Genomic DNA, 16,932 nt, shown 5'->3' with positions numbered 1-16,932 from the left:
CGACAAAGAGTTGGATACTTGCCTTTATCACTCTTCCTCAAGCACTTCTAAGGTGTACTGGAATCCTGTTAGGAAAAGCTGAAAAGCAAATATTAAGAATGACAAAGTGAGAAACTTAGAGGGGAACTTATGTATGCATACACAGAAAAAAACAGTATACACATAACAAAATGTTAACATTTCTCTATCAGTGGTAGAAGTAGGATCATTTTTTTCTAGTATTTTTCAGTTTTTTCTAATTTTGCAAAAATATAAAAATTATAATCAAGAAAGAAAATACTTTGGAAAAATTAGCTTGTCAATATTTTAAAAATAGAGTGGCATATTTCATGAGTAGCAATAAATATTTTTACACTATGACACTGAATTAGGAGTAGATATTCCATTAATTCTAGTCTTAAAGTAGCATGAAATGCAAAACAAGTACATGCATGAAAAACAGCATAAATTTATAAGCAAAGTAGCTACCAGTTCTTCATCTTCAATTTTGCATTTAAAAGAACCCTGAAAACTGTATCTACCACGTACAACTGAGACTCAAGATGTAGCAAAATTGAAAACTTCCTGGAAAACTAGCTTCTGACAGCCATTACACTACAGAAGCAATTTAACTGGGCAAGTATCTAAGTATCTGGGGGGCATCTGCTATGTGCTCGGCATTATACAGACCAAATAAGGCATATTGTCTTAGCCTGAAGGAACTTACAATCTAGGATGGAGAGTAAGATTTACATACTTGAAACTTCAGGAAAACAGCACAAAACAACATAATTAAGGGCTAAGAGGTGTAAGAAAAACTGTTATTCCCATCAGAAGTCAGGAAGATCAGTTAGATTGGACTTATTCAGAAAAACTTCAAGAAGGAGAGAGAAGCTTTAACTGAGCTTTGAAGGATGAAACGATGGATGAATAAGCAAGAAGATATGGCCCAAGATTCCCAGCTAGAAAGCAGTAAACACACTACAGATCAGTAAACACAGTATACATGTGGGGGCCAGGAAAGAGGTAGATGACCATACTGGTGGATACACATTTCTGAATCATCTGGAGAACTGAGTGGCTAGTGGGCAGATGTGAGAGAAAAGACTTTCTATCATTTAATCTTTTCTACCTTTTGAATTTTGTACTTTGACTAAACTACATACAGAAAAAATAAACTTATACATATTTGAAAAAAAAAGGGAAAAACAGAATCAAAATAACCAAATAAATGCAAAAAGGAGGGAAAACAAGATCACAGCATAAACAGAATATATAAAAAGCAAAATATAAGATGTCAGACATAAGCCCAAATATTCCAGTAACTACACTAAATGTAAGTGGACCGAAAGAAAAAAATTATTATACTAAATAAAAAATAAAAGTCAACTATTATGGTGTTTATAAGAATTACAACTAAAGTATATACAATTAAAACACAAAGCATGGAAAAGTCACACAAATTAAACAAAAGCTGCTCTAGCAATATTACTAGTAATCAAAGTAGACTATAATGCAAAAAGCATTAGCAGAGTTATAATTCATAGGATTAAATGCAGAATTCATCAAGACATAATTTAAAATTTGTCTGCATGTAATAACATAGCCTCCAAATTATATAAAGCAAAACTTAGCAGAATTGCAAGAAGTAAAAAACGTCCATAATCCTAGTAGGGAAATTTTTAACATCTCTCTCAGCAGTTGACAGAACAAATGACCTGAAAATAGGGGGGGAAATCATAAAAATATAAATTTGAATAGCATAGCTAACACACTAGACCTAAACAGACATCTATGTAACACAGCTCCCAGTAACTGCAGAATAAATACTCGGCATCAAGTACAAAGAGATCACTTACAAAACTGATCCATACGCTGAACCCTAAGGCAAGTCTCACAAGTTATTCTCTGACCACAATGTGGATTCCTAAGGTTTAGAAAGAGTTGATGAAATCATACTCTCCCCACCACCCACAGTGTCTCGTGACCCAACCCTCTAGGTAATACAGAATGGGTGGAGCAACACAGAGGCTAGACAAGCACCTAAGACCCTGGAGGGAAAACTTTCTCTCCAACCAAAGGAAACAGAGCCCCAAGAGTGAGAAAGAATCCACTGCAGTCAGGAAGATTAGACCACAAATTTTGACAAAGTGTTGAAGACTAAATGTGGGCTGGCATAAGAGTGTCAAGTCCCTGGGACCTGCAATTAAAGGGGAGTTTCCCCCCTCTTACAGGCTTTTCCTCCAGGAACCTCAAAAGGCTCTCCAATGCAGGGGGGAATCTAAGAGAATGCAAAGAAGACCCACCCCCACCCCTGTGAGGCTTGGCAGCCAACGCCTATCAGCCCAGAACTATTTCCCCTATTTACCCATGGAACAAAAAGCTTAATCAGCAAAAAAAAAAAAAAAAAAAAAAAAAAAATCAAGGTCACTACCCCGTGAACACTGATAGAATCCCCACTATGGCTGGAAAAAAAGGTGGCTGACATCCAAACTACACTATCTCCCTAAAGTAACAATCTTAATGAAGGGGGAAAAGTCTTTAAAAAGGGCTTTTAAAACTTTAGCTAAAGAAAGGGGGCTTAAAAAATCTAACCTAGACACTGCAGTTGGGGAAAAAGGAAGAAGGGGAAAAACTCCACTCCTAGAAGTAGAGTAGAAAGTTTTATGAAGGCAACACCTGAGACTCAGGTTCCAGTGCCTGCCTAAATCTGTGGCTTAATAGATCATCACAGAACTCCTCCAACCCTCCACTACCAAGCCAGTAACATTTGAGTAAAAGTAACAGTGCAATATAGCTGTAAGGGACAGGCTCACTATGAGAAACAGCAAAAAGGGAAAACCCAAAGCCAAGCAGGGAGATAAGGGACACTAGGGAAATTTGAAGTCTCTGGTTTCCATGGCAACAACAAATGTCAACTCTGGTAACCATAGCAATGATAAACTTTAAACACAGTCCAACTACTAACAGATTAATACAAATTCCACCGTAATGGACTAGCAGAAGGAAACTTGCAGTCACCTCCAAACATATCAGATATTTACCTCAGTATTTCCTGTCCTAAACAAAATAGTCAGCTTTCAACAAAAAAATGACAAAGCATGCCAAAGGTAGTAACAAAAACACAGCTTGAAGAAACAAATCAATCGTCAGAACTTGACTCAGATATGACACAGAGTTTTGAATTATCTAAGATAGTTTAAAACATGGTTAATACGGTAAAGACTAATGGAAAAGGCAGACAAAATGAAAGATCAGATAGGTAATTTCACAGACATGGAGATCATAAGACAGAATCAACTGAAAATGCTAGAATTAAAAACATGGTAACATAGGGTGTGGTCAGAGCAGGGGGCCTAAAGAAATGGCTCCTCTGTTTACAACACACCCAACAGGAAATTGGGTTCATTGTGACAAGGGGCACAAAACCTGGGGCCTTCCTATGAATAAAATATCCTATATGTGTCTCCCTGCACCTCCACGTGGCTGCTGTGCAGGACCAGCAGGTCAGGGCTCAATACTGGAAGAAAAGAGACAGTATTTAGTGGGGGAATCTCCCACCAAAAGCCTGTCTGCTCAATGTATGGGTGGGCCATTAAGTGGTCTTATAGAAATAAAAGCTTTGAACCTATTTTCAGGGGGGGAAAAAAAGAGATTCATATGCCATTCTGGAGTACAGAAATGTTTTAGAGCAGTGAAAATACTTTGTATGACATTACAATGATGGATATCTATGTCATTATACTTTTGTCCAACTAAGGTGAACTATGGACTTTGGTGATTATGATAATGTCAATGTACATGTTTCTCCCCAGTTTAAAAAAAAAATGACCACTGGTAAATAAAAATAACGACTATGCATATGTGTGGAGAGGGCATATATGGGAAATTTTTGTACCCTCCTGTTAATTTTGTTGTAAACCTAAAACTGTTCAAAAAAAAAAATCTTAAAAACAAGAAAACTCAGGGCAGACATTTTTGGGCAAAATTTTGGTTTCAGTTATATATATTTTACATGTATGTCTGTTGGATTGTGATACAAAATGTATTTTTTAGGACAAAAAAGTTTGCAAGCCATTGTAGTTAAGTTACACTGGCAAATAAAAGCAAAAGTCAACCTCAAAAAAAAAAAGGTAACAAATAACAAATGTTTTTGACGATTTTTTCTTGTACAAGCTTATTATTAGACTTGAAATAGCTGAGAAAAGAATCAGTGAAACTGAAGATAACCCAACAGAAATTACTCAAACTGAAATGTAAAGAAGAAAAACAGCAGGAAAATTAAACAGGAAAGAACGTCTGAGAACTGTGGGAAAATGTCAAACAGTGTAACACGCACATACTTAGAAAGCCCGGAGAAGAAAGAACAGAGTAGAAGAAATATTTGAATGGCTAAAACCTTGCCAAAATTAGTGACAAGACACCAAACTACAGATTTAAGAAGCTCCAAAAACACCAAACAGGATAAATAACCAAAATCAAAAAACAAAAAACCTAGGCATATTATATTTAAACTGCTGAAAAGCAAAGAGAAAATCTTGAAGGTAAGCAGAGAAGGGAAAGGATTATCTACAGAGGAATAAGGATAAGGATTACAATAAGCCTCTTGTCAGAAACTTTGCAAGTAAGAAGACAGTAGAGTGACAACTTTAAAATGCTGAAAGAAAAAAATTGCCCAACCAGTATTCTACATCCAGTGAAAATATCCTTCATAAGTGAAGAGGAAATACTTTCCCAAACAAAAACAGAATTCATTGGCAGAAGACTCACCCTATAAGAAACACTGAAGGAAGTTCTTCAGGTAGAAAGAAATGAAAGGTGAGAAGCTTGTAGCTACACAAAGAAATGATGAATAAATGAAGGTAAAATAGACTCTTTTCTTTTTCATATTTTTAATTGCTTTAAAAGATGTCTATTTAAAGCAGTAGCAAAATACTGGGTATTTACAGCATATGTAGTGAAACGTATAACAACAGCAACGGTGAAAGATAATTAGGAACATATACTATAGCAAGATATATGCACTACATGTGAAGTGGTATAATATCATTTGAAAGTAAACTCAGATTACTTTAAAATGTATACTCTAAATCCAAAGGCAACCACTAAAAATCATTTTAAAGAAATAAAAGTAAGTCAAAGGGTAGATAAAAGAATAATAAAAAGCTTAATTCATATCAGAGAAGGCAGAATAAAAATGAAATGAAGAAAACAGAAAACAGCTAGTAAGATGGTAAATTTTAATCTAACTATATATTAATACTGACTTTAAATGTGAATGATCTAAAAATGTCAGTTAATAGACAAACTGTCAAGCTGGATGAAAAAGCAAGATCAAGCTAAATGCCATCTACAGTAAGTTCACTAAATATAAATTTAGATTAAAACAGCTAGAACAATGAAGATACCATACAAATACCAACCAAAAGAAAGCTAGTATAGACAAATCAATTTCAGACACAGCCGACTTCAGAACAAAAAAGATTTTCAAGGATAAAGAGAGGTGTTACAAAAGGATAGAGGTCCATCCTCTAAGAAGACACAACAATCCTAATGTGTATGCACCTAAAATCAGAGCTTTAAAAAACATCAGGCAAAAATTGATAGATCTGACAGGAGAAATAGACAAATCTACAATTACAGTTATATGTAGACATCAATATTCCTCTCTCAGTAATTGATTAAAAAAAGAAAAAAGTAAGGCGGAAAATCAGGAAGATCTCAAGAGGACTACCACCAAACTTAACGTAAATGACATTTACAGACTTCTTCACCCAACAACCATTGAATATACATTCTTGTCAAGTACGCATGGAACATTCACAAAGATATACCATATTCTTGGACATAAAACAAATTAAAAAAAATACAAAGTACATTCTCAGACCATAATGGAATTAAATTAAAATTAACTGCAAAAAGTCTTGGGAAAATTCCTCCAAACATTTGGAATATTAAACAATTTACTTCTAAATAACCCATGGGTAAAAGAAGCAGCCTAGAGGAAAATTTCAACAGCAATGTTGGTTCCACCTACATTACTTTTCTAGATTTTATAGACTTTTGTAGGTTTTTTTTCATAGATACCCTGTATTAAGACATAGAAATAGACCTACAGATTTTGGACCATTCATCATTTGGCAACTACACAAAATCTGTATTAGGTATATCTATACACAGAAAAAAATAATTAAAATGTTTGAAACCTACAAATCTTATGCATACAATGCAGCTATAAGAACATATTCAGGGAGAGGGTATAGCTCAGTGGTAGTGTACATGCCTAGCATGCACAAAGTCCTGGGTTCAATCCCCAGTAACTCCAATAAACAAACAAACAAACCTAATTAACCCCCTCCCTGCAAAAAAGAAAAAAAGCAAGAAAAAAAAAGAACTAAAAAAAATTTTTTAAAGAACATATTCAAACAATATCCAACATTAGGTTGTTTTTGTTTTTGTTTTTTTTTTCTGTTTTTAACTTGATTTTCAGGAGCCTACAAATTAAATCCAGAATTTGCATTGGTGGTTTTTACCTTGTCTTCCCTGCTTTTCCCTTCTTCTCTCACCATTCATGACGGTTATCCACAAGAAAGGTCCTGGATCATTCTGCTTTGGCTCTAATATTATTCATGATCTTATAACCACCTGCATCTTTTGATTTGTATCTCAAAATCTGGTCTGAGGAGGCAGCTGATAGAAAACTGAATCCTTTATTTTGGTTTTCACTTACTTCATTAAAATTTAATGAATTTAATGCGATCCCTATCAAATTACGCAGGACATTTTTCACAGAACTAGAACAATCCTAAAATTTATAAGGAATCACAAAAGACCCAGAATTGCCAAAGCAATATTGAAGAAAAAGAACGAAGCTGGAGAAATAACCCTCCCAGACTTCAGAAAATACTACAGAGCTATAGTAATTAAACAGCGTGGTATTCGCATGAAAATAGACATATGGACCAATGGAACAGAATAGAGAGCCCTGAAATAAACTCACAGATCTACGGTCAATTAATCTTTGACAAAAGAGGCAAGAATATACAATGGAGAATAGACAGTTTCTTCAGCAAGTGGTGTTGGGAAAACTGGACAGATGCATGTAAATCAATAAAGTTAGAATACTCCCTCACACCATATACAAAAATAAATTCAAAATGGCTTAAAGACTTAAACATAAGACAAGACACAACAAATCTCCTAGAAGAAAACATAGGCAAAACATTCTTTGACATAAATCTTGGCAATGTTCTCCTAGGGCAGTCTACTCAGGCAATAGAAGAAATTAGAGCAAAAATAAACAAATGGGACCTAATTAAATGTATAAGCTCTTGCACAGCAAAGGAAACCGTAAGCGAAACAAAATGACAACCTACAGAATGGGATAAAATATTTGCAAATGATGCAACTAACAAAAGCTTAATTTCCAGAATATATAAACAGCTCATACAACTCAATAACAAAAAAAACCCAACCCAATCCAAAAATGGGCAGAACTAAACAAGCAATTCTCCAATGAAGACATACAAATGGCTGATAGGCACGTGAAAAAATGCTCAATATTACTAATTATCAGAGAAATGCAAATCAAAACTATAATGAGGTATCACCTCACACCAGTCAGAATGGCCATCATTCAAAAGTCCATGAACAATAAATGCTGGAGAGGGTGTGGAGAAAAGGGAACCCTCCTACACTGCTGGTGGGAATGTAGTTTGGTGCAACCATTATGGAAAACAGGATGGAGATCCCTCAAAAAAAAAAAAAAATAGACTTACCATATGATCCAGCAATCCCACTTCTGGGTATATATCTGGAGGGAACTCTAATTCAAAAAGATATGTGCACCTCAATGTTCACAGCAGCAATATTTACAATAGTCAAGAAATATTTACAATAGTCAAAATGTCCATGGACAGATGACTGGAAAAAGAAGTTGTGGTATATGTATACAATGGAATACTACTCCGCCATAAAAAATATAATGCCATTTGCAGCAACATGGATAGACCTAGAGATCATCATTCTAAGTGAAGTAAGCCAGAAAGAGAAAGAAAAATACCATATGATATCACTAACATGTGGAATCTAAAAAAAAGAGAAAGGGAAAGGAAAAAAAGCACACTATGAACTCATCTACAAAACAGAAAGAGACTTGCAGACATAGTGAACAGTCATGGTTACCAGGGAAGGGAGGTGGGAAGCAACAAATTTAGGAGTTTGAGATTTACAAATGTTAGCCACTATATGTAAAAATATATTTTAAAAAATTTCTTTTGTATAGCACAGGGAACTATGTTCAATATCTTGTAATAACCTTTAATGAAAAAGAATATGAAAATGAATATATGTATGTATATGCATGACTGGGACATTGTGCTATACACCAGAAATTGACATATTATAATGGCTGGTACTTCCAATTTAAAAAAAAATTAAATGTGGGCAATTTATTATATATTAATTACTTAATAAAAATTTTAAAATTTTTAATAAAGTGATAAAGAAACATTAGTTTTAAACACCTGCATACTCAACACTGAGCCAGGAACTGTGAGACAATCAGGAAAAAAATGCAAAATGCAAGGAGTATGGAATAACAGGTAAGAATATTAGGTCTCGGGGGGTCAGTATAGCTCAGTAGTAGAGTGCACACTTAACATCCATAAGGTCCTGGGTTCAATCCCCAGTACCTCCACTAAAAAACAACAACAACAAAAAAAAAGCACTCAGGTCTCAGAATCAAATGCTCTAAATCTGATTATCAGTTTTAATAATTATTAACAAAGAGAATCTTGGCTCTCTAAGGCTCAGTCTCATTTTCTATAATAACATCTACCTCATATGGTTGTTGTAAGAATTAAAAGAAATAATACATGAGAATCATGTCTGCCATTTAGGAAGTTCCCAGTTAATGGTAGCTATAAGAGCATCTTTTTTCCCCCCAGAATCTGGTGGGCTGTGTGTTTCTTCGCAGGTGAGGCCAATTTAACTCTTGATTTACATATCAATTCTAATATTTATTTAAATAAAAGGAGGGTTCTAAGCAGCAGTGTGTAAAAACAGTAAGAGAACGTAGAGCAAGAGAGAAGGAAAAAAGAACTGCATTATAGTGGAATAAAATTTAGGAAGGATTACATTTAATGCAAAATTGTAAATTCTATTCTAATTAATACTCAAATTAGCTGTTAGTACTTTACTGTTAGTACTTTACTGAAGTGCCTGCATTTCTTTTGTAAAGATAAATGCAAAATCTTTACAAAGTCTAAATCCTGATAGAAAATAATGTGGAAGGATACTACTATCTCTTCAATTCATGTTCTTCTACTTACACTGTTCAAATATAGAATGTCTTGTTTTTTTGTCCCACAATTCAACTAAACAAATGTTTCAATGTCTTAAAAATGCAAGACACTGTAATATCCTAGCTGGATCAATGGAAATTAGAAAAGAAACCTACTTTTTTCCCCCACTACGCTTTCCTAAAACCAGAAGAAAAAGCTTATTTTATATCCAACTCACTGATGCTAACAGTATCTACTTAGGTCAGAGCTAACATGTATTCCATTTCATATTTTGTCTTCCTATCAAAGTCCATTCCATGAACTACCTGAATTCAAAATACTGGTAGCTGCTGCTGAGATGAGGCAAAGGTTTAATCACTAGACAGCATGCACAAAAAATTAAACCAGTGAACCTAAGACCCATTCAATGGTGGGGTTTCTCGGGTGGGTTTTTTTTTTTCCCTCTCTGAGCAATCTACAGAATTTTCCAAACTGTATTCATAATGCATTCATTCCCAGGATCACTACTCAGAAGCATGTAAATAAACCACAGCATAGCCAGAGTCGACCAAACGTGTTTTGACAGATCCAGGCCAACCAATTGCAAAGCTTCTGAATATGCACCCCCACAGGCCCATGCAACGCCAGTCTTTCGCTCCGGCATATGTTCCTTTCCTTCCTGTAGGCCTGGTTCCAGCTTTTGAGGAAAGAAAAATAAAGCTGTCAGCTGAGTGGATCAAACTTCCAACAGGGTAAATCAAAAAAGACTGCCATATAAATCCCTTAGAACAAACATCTGCTCAACAGAAATGAAGATAACTTAGTAATAAAAGACAATACAATGATAATTCAACATATTTTTTTTTTAGTGATTAAAAGAACAAGAAAATATTCAGATATGCTACTTTCATCAAATTATGAACCAGCTAGCATAAATAAAGAACTAAATAGCTCAAAGCCAAATAATACCATGCAGAGAGCTATTTTTAATTTTCTACATTGATTCCATTAGGTAATATGCTTCTGAGAAATCAGGTCATTTTCATCTTAACAATTTATAAAATTCTAGGAAAAAAAGTTTATGGAAGGGGAAGGGATTGTTGCATAGGGAGAGTATACTATTAATTAACTGCAAATATCATTTAATAATTCAGCCTTAATTATTTGCCAACACAGATAACACAAGCAGGAGAATAGTATTTCTGGAAGGCATTGAAATTACTAATTTAATCATTCATTTGGTAAGTATTACCCAATACCTACTCCTTGGTTAAAAATGCACTACACACCAACAAATAAAAACATACAGGATGGGAAATGTACAGATAAGCACACCACTATGGAAAAGCAATTCCCATATGTGTGTTTATTTGTATCTTAAGAACAGAATACTATCAAACACAGCACAGTAAGAGGGTATATATAAATCTAACCAATGAGTTCTCTCCTTCACTAAGGCATCTCCTTCTGGCTATCACCAGAGGGTACTTCAAAAAATCATGATCTTCCTTAAAAAAATAAATAAATAAATAAAACAAAAAAAAACCTTTTTTTTTCCAGTATTCCTTTTTTCAGTGATGGGTACTCAGCAGCTTAAGCCAGAAACCTGGAGTCCTCTCTCCCCCTTCATATTCTACCCATCACCAAACTCTGCAGACTGTGCCACCTAAATATTTTTTTCTTCCAGTTTTATTGAGATATAGCTGACACACAACACTGTATACGTTTAAAGTGTGCAGCATAATGAGTTGACTCACATACACCATGAAATGACTGTCACGATACGTTTAGTAGACACCTATCATCTCATAATAGGTACAAAATTAAAGAATTTGAAGAAAAAAATTTTTTTCTTGTGATGAGAACTCTTAGGATTTATTCTCTTAACAACTTTCATAATAACATACAGAAATCGTAATTACAATAATCATGTTTTACATGATTATTTATTTACCTAGTACTTATTTACCTTATAACTCTAAGTTTGCACCTTTTGACTGCCTTCATCCAATTCCCCCTCCCACCACCTCTAGTAAACACAAATCTAATCTCTTTTTCTGTAAGTTTTCTTGTTTGTTGAAGTATAGTTGACCTACAACACTATGTTAGTTCCTGGTCAGGTGCACAAGATACTGATTCAATGTTTCTATATATTACAAAATGATGACCATGCCTCCTAAATATTCTTGAACTAATTCCTTTCTATTGTCTCCAGCAATACCACTCTTGTCTAAGTAAGTCACCATCATCTCTCACCTGAACTAGACTAAGTACCTAACCAGTATCCCTGCATCCACTCTGGTAGACCTTCAATCTGTTCTCTGCCTCATAGTAAAAAATGTTCACATCAAAAAGCAAATCTGACCTTATCATTTCTTGCTTAAACCCTCTAACAGTTCATTCATTGTTCCTCTTAGAATAAAGGCAAACACTTAACATGATCTTTAATAAAAACCTGCAAGAGCAGGCCTATCTCTTTATCCCAAACCATGTTCCTTCTCCCTCTAGTTCTCACTTATCACAACCTTAATCAGGTCCCTCATCTCACCATTTTCTTTTCTACCACAGGGCCTTTGCACCTGCTGTTCCTTCTGCCTGAACAATCATCCTTCCTCTCTTTGCCAAGTTAACACCTAGTCTTCCTTCAAATCAAAGCACTACCAGTATCATTTCTTGAAGATGCACTTTTTAACCTGGTCAAATTTCACTAGTATCACTTATAATTTAACATTTAATTTAATATTTACCTCCTCCATCAGACCACAGGTTCCATGGGGAAATGGTATCTCATCAAGTTTTGCTCTACAGTGTACCCCTAATGCCTGGGTAGTTCAATAAAAACATGTTGCATGAATGAACAAATGCATGAACCATGCTCAAGAACCATCCAGCGTGGTCCAGACTGCCAGAGTCAAAGTTCAGTTGCCAGGAATCACAAATCATTCAATACCAGGCCAAGTGCCCATCATCACGATCTTTCATCTAATTCCTTTTGCAAGGTCCCTTAAGCATGGATAATGAAGTTTATTCATCACAGGCCTTCTTCTGATGGCTTCCTATTTACAGAAAGAAACCACTGAAAAGTCAAACTCCACTGAACACTCTAAGATAAAGCAATCTAAATCTGTTTAATTACAATTTTCAAAATAAAATTACTTATTTTTTACATCTTGTGGTCAAGTCTCAAGCGAAGACTAATCCCTGATTTATCTTGAAATCTGAACCTCTCACTCAACTTATCTCAAGATAAATACCAAAAATAATAATTTACCAAATAATAACATTTAAAGAAGTTTAAATCTCTAGATATTAAAAAAACGAAAACAAAAACAAAACCTCAGTGGGAAAAGAAGATGAAATCAGGGCAATGTTTGGATGAAAAACCTTCCACCATACAAAACAAGAAAGACATCTTCCCCATGAGTTCTGGCAAAGTCAGTTCTCAGCCTTATTCACAAAATTCTTGGATAGCTTCCTTGGCCTAAAAAGCCTCACACTATTTCAGTGACTGAGTAAGCCTGGGTATGGATATGGTTGCTTAGGGGCGCCTATTTTGATGGTAAGCAAGCAATTCTCAATGATGTCTCAACAATTTTAAGTCATTAAAAACAGTGGATAAAATAATTCATGACAAAATTAAAAGGCAAATGAATTTAAAAATATAAGACACAGGGGCTGTAGTATCAGAAATTATTAACAATTTAGGAAAGGATAAACATATCTAAAGAAATTATGAGAGAGAAAAAGAAACATTGGTTCTTTAGATGCCAAAACGGCCAAATGACAGCACGAAAGTTTAGTTAACAAACCTATTTTATTCCTTAAAGTTATTAATGTCTTCAAACAACATCAAAAGAAGACTGCCACAGCAAATGGTCTAAAAAAACTATAATTTTATTCTCCTGAAACTGTATATTCTGCTAAAATAACTATGTCAATGCACAGACCTTTTAATGACTTTTCTAACCTATTTTCTTTAATTTTTAGCATCAACCATCACCTACACGATAGAAAAAGAATGAATAAGCAATAAGAAGATATTAGTGGACTCATAACATTGCTCATAGGAATGTAAAATGGTACAGCTCTTATGGAAAAATTTGGTAGTTTCTTATAAAATTAAACATTCAGTTACACACCCCAGCAAACATACTCCTTGGCATTTATCCCAGAGAAAGTAAAACATATGTTCATGGAAAAACGTGTACATGAATGTTCATAGCAGCATTACTGACAACACCCCAAACTGGGAACAGTGCAAACGTCCCTCAACAGGCGAATGTTTAAACTAACAATGGAATACTACTCGGCAATAAAACGGAAAGAACTACTGATACCGATAGACAAAACAGCTTGGATATTAAGGGCATTATGCTTAGTGAATAAGACAAAGTCAATCTCAAAAGGTTACATACTATATGATTCTACTTATAAAACATCCTCAAAATGACAAAACTAGAGATGGAGAACTGATTACTGGTTGCCAGGGAACAGGGACAAGGACATGGGCAGAATAAGTTCTCAAAATAAAATGTTTTTAATTTATCCAATAAACATTAACCGCCCTTGGACTTCTGAGTTTTAATTCTGGTCCTGTCTCTAGTGAAATTATTTGCTAACTTTCCCCCCTCTACTAGCTGTTTCACTAAATTAGCAGCAGACATTAAGGCAAAACACGTAGTGAGGTACTTCTGTCTCTGAGTCATCAAGATATTCTTACAGAAAGTCTAAACACAAGAGTGAGAATACAAAGTCAAGTCTCAGAACCCATAGCGACTACAACCTTAGCTGGCTAAAAGACACTCTAGCTGTCAGTACTGAACACGCAAAGACTATGCATGGGGCCAAAAAAGGCATGCTAATAGTAGCAGTGATCTAAAAAATTAAAGTCAAATGGACTAATACGGTATTTTCTTGATTCTAGACCTCATCACTTGATTAAAAGGCATACCTATACCTGAATAACAACTTTTTGAGGGGAAATGCTACCATAATAAATGCATACCATGTCAACACATTAAGATTAAAAAAAAAAAAAGGCATTCCTCTAAGAATTGACAAAGTAGGGGGTTTATGTACCTACCAACACCTATCATTTGTTTCAAATTTTTCTAAGAGTTAGATTGAAACACTACCCCTGAACTTTTAACTATCTGGAAATCTATCAGGCCTTCTAGAGGTAATCAAAGATAAAATTTATAACCTATTGCTGAAAGCTAACAGAAGTATTCTTTTGCAAAAATGTGTTAAGACTGCAAACATGTGAAGTGCAAACAGAACAAGACTGAGCTCTACCCAAAAGCACCCACCACAAGTAATTTGTTAACCTTCAATTTCCTCATAGGTTACAACAGTATCTACTCTCATAGAGTTGTTGTGAAGATTAAATGTAAAACACTTAGAACGGAGCCTGCTATGCACTAAGCAGAAAATAAGTATTAGCTTTAAAAAAAAAAAAGAGAGACTACAAGGATACATTGTACAGCACAGGGAATATAGCTAATATTTTATAATAACTATAAATGGAGTATAATCTATAAAAATTCTGTATCACTATATTCAACACCTAACATAATATTGTAAATCAACTATATCTCAATTTTTTTTAAATGCTAAGAAAAAAACACTTATTTTCAGGAAATGCCAGGGACCCATACAGCAGTGGGTCCCACTCGGAATACTGCATCAGGTGTTTCTTACTATCTGGGTACAACCACCTTAACTTTTATGTGGGATGTTCTTGTCACTCACGGTTTTTTGCTCAATCTGGTAAGAAAAAGAAATCATTAGTTGAGCCTAATTATCAACAAATCTATAGGAAGCAGGGAGAATCAGTAAACTGAAGACAAAAGCTAGTAATATGAAACTACTGCACTTAACAGATTTAGAGACCTCTTTCCCAGCACCCTCTCACATCTGCACAGCACACTGCAGTTTCAAAGTACTTCTTAACACATTATCTCATTTCATCCTCATGGCAATCCTGTGAGGTCCTTGCTGTTACATGACATTTTACAGATGAGAAAAACGAGGCTTAAGTAGCATGTTGAAGGTCACAAAGCCAACATGTGTTAGAGCTGGAACCTAAATGTCCAGACTGCCACAGCTGCCTCTCTGAATGGGGATACACTGTACAATGTGAACATACAGTATCTGAATGCTGTCCTCCAGGATATCACCACAAACTACTAACAACTTCAAGACATCGAAAAATTAGAATAAATCAAAGCATTACAGGTCATTAAGGATCATCTGTAGAATAATCTCTCATTTTACATAATGCTCTTGTAAGAAAATGTTTTCAGTTCTGAGAATCAAAAAAAATTTTTTTCAAGTTTTCATATTTAAACACCTGCAAGCGTGTGCAGAGATCAAGTGGCTAAGAAAAAGAATTAAAATATACAAATCCCAAATTACTCCCTGTTTACCTGACTGCCACTTGGTTTGCAACATATTTTTTGGAGAAAAGACTTCCTTATTCATAGGCACAGATCAAATTTAAGATTTTTTCTGATAGCTTTAATGACTTTTTACTTTAAGTAACTAATTATAAAGAATCTCATATATGACTTAAATATATCTGAAAAAAAGTTATTTTATTACTTCTCACACTCTCAAAGCAATAATTTAATGTAAATTATAGTACATGATAAACTGATAAAAAAAACTAATAGCAGTAATCTAAAGGAACAAAAATAATCTTGTAGTCCCTATTTTAAATTATTTATTGAGATTCTGACTTGTCTACAGCATAATTTCCTTTACTTTGCCACAGACATTGCAAAATTTTCAAACAATCTAGTATTATAATCATATTTATGTCTTAAATATTCAAAAAGAAAAAGGTAATGTTTCAAAGTTACACTTACTTGTCACTACAGAAAGATTTTTTCTTTTTATCTTTCATACAATTTTTAAAGATTACCTTCCATTTATAGTTATTGCAAAACATTGGCCATATTCCCTATGATGTACATACATCCTTGAGCCTGTCTTACACCCAGTAATAGGTACCTCCCACTCCTCCACCCCTGCATCGCCTCCCACCACTGGTAACCACTAGTTTGTTCTCTATACCAGTGAATCTGCTTCTTCCTTGTTATGTTCACTATTGTGCTGTACTTTTTAGATTCCACATATAAGTGATACCATATAGTACTTTCTTTCTCTATCTGGACTTATTTCACTTAACATAATGCCCTCCAAGTTCATCCACATCACTGCAAATTGCAAAGTTTTGTTCTTTTTTATGGCTGAGTAGTATTCTGGGCTGTGTGTGTGTGTGTGTGTGTGTGTGTACATACACATATGCACACACCACATCTTCTTTATCCATTCATCTGTTGATGAACAATTAGGTTGCCTCTATATTTTGGCAATTATAAATGATGCTGCTATGAACATTAGGGTGTATGTATCTTTTCAAATTAGTATTTCTGGATTTTTTTGGATACACACCCAGAAGTAGAACTGCTGGGTCATATGGTAGTAATACTTTTAGTTTTTTTGAGAAACTTCCATATTGTTTTCCACAGTGGCTGCACCAATTTACATTCCCATCAACAGTGTAGGAGGGTTCCCTTTTCTCCACATCCTCACCAGCATTTGTTACTTGTGGTCTTTTTGATAACAGGTGTGAGGTGATACTTCATTGTGGTATTGATTTGCC

At 34.6% G+C, this 16,932-nt stretch overlaps 1 protein-coding gene and 1 non-coding gene across 8 annotated transcripts in view; one reads left to right on the top strand and one right to left on the bottom strand.

Moving 5' to 3' along the window:
- The window catches only part of TMCC1 (transmembrane and coiled-coil domain family 1), a 180,272-nt gene that overhangs the window by 139,452 nt on the left and 23,888 nt on the right, over positions 1-16,932 (bottom strand). For all 7 annotated transcript variants that reach the window (XM_074344284.1, XM_074344283.1, XM_074344280.1 and 4 more), the window contains one exon: positions 23-78. The gene's annotated coding sequence lies outside the window, so the exon portion shown is untranslated. The remainder of the gene's footprint in view (positions 1-22; positions 79-16,932) is intronic.
- On the top strand, positions 3,313-3,443 carry LOC123616316 (small nucleolar RNA SNORA11). Its single transcript, XR_006724303.1, has one exon. It is a non-coding gene; the product is annotated as a small nucleolar RNA SNORA11 (small nucleolar RNA).

The sequence above is a fragment of the Camelus bactrianus genome, chromosome 17 (assembly GCF_048773025.1).
Source record: "Camelus bactrianus isolate YW-2024 breed Bactrian camel chromosome 17, ASM4877302v1, whole genome shotgun sequence".
Lineage (NCBI taxonomy): Eukaryota > Metazoa > Chordata > Mammalia > Artiodactyla > Camelidae > Camelus > Camelus bactrianus.
This window is presented reverse-complemented; position numbering and strand designations above follow the sequence as displayed.